At 32.9% G+C, this 3,594-nt stretch overlaps 1 pseudogene across 1 annotated transcript; it reads right to left on the minus strand.

Annotated features, from left to right (window-relative positions):
* Positions 1–552: 552 nt before the first annotated feature.
* On the minus strand, positions 553–2,390 carry LOC149491659 (exopolygalacturonase-like; annotated as a pseudogene). The gene is made up of 4 exons (XR_016319343.1): positions 2,150–2,390; positions 1,748–2,047; positions 1,126–1,641; positions 553–1,024 (listed from the first exon to the last, which is right to left on the minus strand). The product of XR_016319343.1 is annotated as an exopolygalacturonase-like (transcript).
* Between the last annotated feature and the right edge of the window lie 1,204 nt (positions 2,391–3,594).

Consider the following 3,594-nt stretch of genomic DNA (forward strand, 5'->3'; position numbering starts at 1 on the left):
TCCAGCCAATAATTTCGGTTCGTGACAAAACCATATAATACGCTGGAAGAGTTTTTTTCCAAAAATTCATAAAATTAATTATATGCTCATAGACTTTAGCAAAAAGTAAAAAAAAAAAAGGAAAATTTCCAAAATTATAAATGATAATATATAATATATAATATATTATAAATGATAAATGATAATATATATATATATATATATATATATATAGTATTCTATAATGGATATTTAAAGCATAAGAACCCAAGTCAAGCTAATCCTCTTCGAAAAAATTTCCCACATTTCACTATATTTTATTTATCTAACAGATTTTTAAATAACTTATTGCTTTATGGTTTGACCATATAAAATATGTTTTTTTAGTATATGTGAAAGTCGAATAAGGCCTATTATGGGGCGGAATGAGCATATGGTTTCAAAAAAATTTAATTAATATATTTTTAAAACATGAGAAAATGAAAATGACGCAAACGGAGACAATACAAAGAAAGATAAACAATAAAAACGAGATAATATAAAAACAAAATTAACCATAAAATGGGAATAAGATAGAAATGAAAATTTGATATCTCATTCCTTTTCTTTAACATAATCCGCAACTCGAGCATAATTATAAGCATTACAAGGATGCATGCCTAAATAAAGCATATTCATATTCAGATACAGTGTAACTATAATCCGCCACTCAAGAATACAAAGGGTGCATGTCTACATGAAGCATATTTTTGTTAACAAACTATTAATTATTGTTATTCAAAGGATATGGTTCAAGACTTTTTTGATTTTTTTATCTTAACATCCAGCCGGGGACAACTTTCCTGTGATTGTTGGCTTAACATTGGTGCATTCAGATTTTGCAGGGCCTTCACTTCCGGAGTATACAGAGGTCGATATCAGCAAGTTCTACTTTTTCACATGGGAGGCCATTACTGCAAGAAAGTTGAACAGCAATAGGTGTTGTAGTAGTGCCTTTTATATTTTTGAAGGTAATATCGCTAATTTTTACTTTTGATGGTGCGTCCTAGAAAAACAATAAGAAAAAGAAGAAACAAACTTTAGTGATCTTTTAATGGCATTATAATTGCATAGTATGAGTTTTATTTTTCCTAGATTGAAGAGTACCTTGCTCGGGCACTGATCGTAAGGGCAATACATTTGATCTATAAGGACAGGATTCTTGACATCATTCATTACAATATCCTCAAAATGAATATTAGTTGCTTCGCCAGGTTCCATTCCAGGCCAAGATTTAATTCTCACTCCATTATCGGTACCTGCGATTGTGCAATTTTTAACGTTGACTCCACAAACAGGTTCTTCATTTTTATACCTCCCTAAACTTCCTATGCTGATGCCATGGCCAGGTCCGCATATTACTTTTTCGATTTTCAGATCTGTTGTCCCATCACCAATAGAGATGCAATCATCACCCGTACCAATTTTTGTGTCAATTATAGTGACCTCTTTCGATCGTCCTACGTGTATTCCATCGGTGTTGATCGAAGTTCCAGGTGCGTCTATTTTGAACCTTTCAAATGTGAGTTTTTCGCATCCAATGACATTTACGTGAAAATTCTTGCTATTGAGCGAAGTCACGTCCTTCACAACGCTGTTGGTGATGCAATTTAGCATTAACGACTGATAAAAATTTCAAGCAACGAAAATTCCGTTAAATATGTTATGGTGCATAGATTTTCTAAAATTGTTAGTTAAATTGTATTAGATATTACGAAAAGGAATTTACCATAGGAGGTGCTTCTCCGCCATTTTTACAATCATTTGCCTTCCATGCAGCTTCTCCCTGACCATCAAAAGTACCTCCTCCGCATATTGTGAGTTGATCTACATGATCGATGGTGATCCAACCTTCTCCTTTGATTGCTTTCGGGTCTGCCGGAGCCTTCAAGGTTCCTTGAAGTTCGATTTCCATTGCTCCTTTGCAAGGACCCTCCAACTTCACTATGCCCATCAAGAATGTTCCCTTCGGAATCAAAACTTTGCTTGATCCTGCCGCACATGCCTCTTTCCAAGCAGACATTACAGCCTAGGATTGAAAAAAAAAAGGAAAAAAGATTAGCGTGATTTTTTAAGGATCAAATACTAAGGAAATACAGTTGTATCCCAGGATGAAACGCTTGCTCAATACTTCGCAACAATCTGTTTTCTCGTCAGCTTGAGCACCATATTTGGTTATATCAAAGACAGCTTGTGCTTCAACTGTAGAAAGGAATAGTAACAATAGGGACATTGCTGAGATAATTTTTTTTGAATCCATTATTTTTATGGACATTTTTCTTTTTTCTCTCTTTTTTTTTTTTTTTGTTTTTTCTCTTATACGAACAAAAGGCGAAGCAAATTTAAAGAACTAACTACACAATCCTTCATTTGAAATTAAACAGATGTGATTAAGCTTTTATAGAACATAAAATAACTAAGTTAACTGAATGCTATAAAATATTGCCGATATTTTCGAATAACTTTTATTTTTTCTTCTGACTTTTCTATTTTGAAGCATAATATGTTTTTTTGTTAAACATAGATTCGTAAGATGAATCCTAACCAAGCATTTCCACACCATCCTTATTTCCCTTAAGCTAAATATTCAATATAAATGATATCTTAAATATTTGTTATAATAACATTTTTTCCCTGATTCAATTATATTAATAATTCACTTATACTTGAAGTGTTTTCAAATAAATAGGTGTCGTCATGTGACCTATTCGCGACAAAAATAGTGAAATTAAAATTGAGTTTGAAATTCTTCATAAATAATAGAATAAAAATACTACTTTTGTTATAAGAACAATATTTGGTCCTCCATTACAAAATTCAATCACAATGTTTGGAAAACCTGACCAAGTCATTTAGTCGTACCGGTTAAGGTGCAAACTAATGGTTGATATCCTGTGGCTCAATTTTAATAGCTAGATGAGAAAAATCCATGTTGGACTGCTAAAAACTACACAAACTTTTATGAACGCAATTCTACTTTAATCACTCTTTTTGGGCTTAAGCTCAGTAACTTCATGCCCTTTTGCAAATCCCTAACTCCTTTTGTTTTTTGATGCACTTCATGTCGGTTTACGATTATCTAGTTCCTTCTAAGAGAGTTGTTCTCTGGTTAGTTATAAAGAGTATTAAACAAAAAATATGGGGCCCTTCATTGCTCAACTGTAATCTTAATGCTATTATGAATTCTTCGTAAAGAAAATGTAGCTCAAATACTGGGCGAGTATTTAAGTTCAACGACTTCAACGCGAACTGCTGGAATATAGAAATCCTGGCATGGAAGCTTCGCATGGTCTTTTCAGGAAACTTAAAACTTGAAACTCTTATATATCTGGCATTATCGTTAGATAGGAGTCCATAGACTTCTGACCTAGATCGAAGGTTTCTAAAGTTGATTAGAATCTAACTTCACTTACCATTTATCCTAGCCTGAATTTAATTCCAATTCATTGGATACTATTTCAGTACATATGGATTCTCTGGGGAGATCTTAACTCCTTTTATTTTCATATCAACACGTATTACCCAAAGGGCAAACCACATGATTATATTAACTAGGTAGATGACGATCAGTAGGCT

Source organism: Jatropha curcas, unplaced genomic scaffold (genome assembly GCF_041381405.1).
Source record: "Jatropha curcas cultivar XTBG-Jc1 unplaced genomic scaffold, XTBG_Jcur_1.0 HiC_scaffold_976_pilon, whole genome shotgun sequence".
NCBI lineage: Eukaryota > Viridiplantae > Streptophyta > Magnoliopsida > Malpighiales > Euphorbiaceae > Jatropha > Jatropha curcas.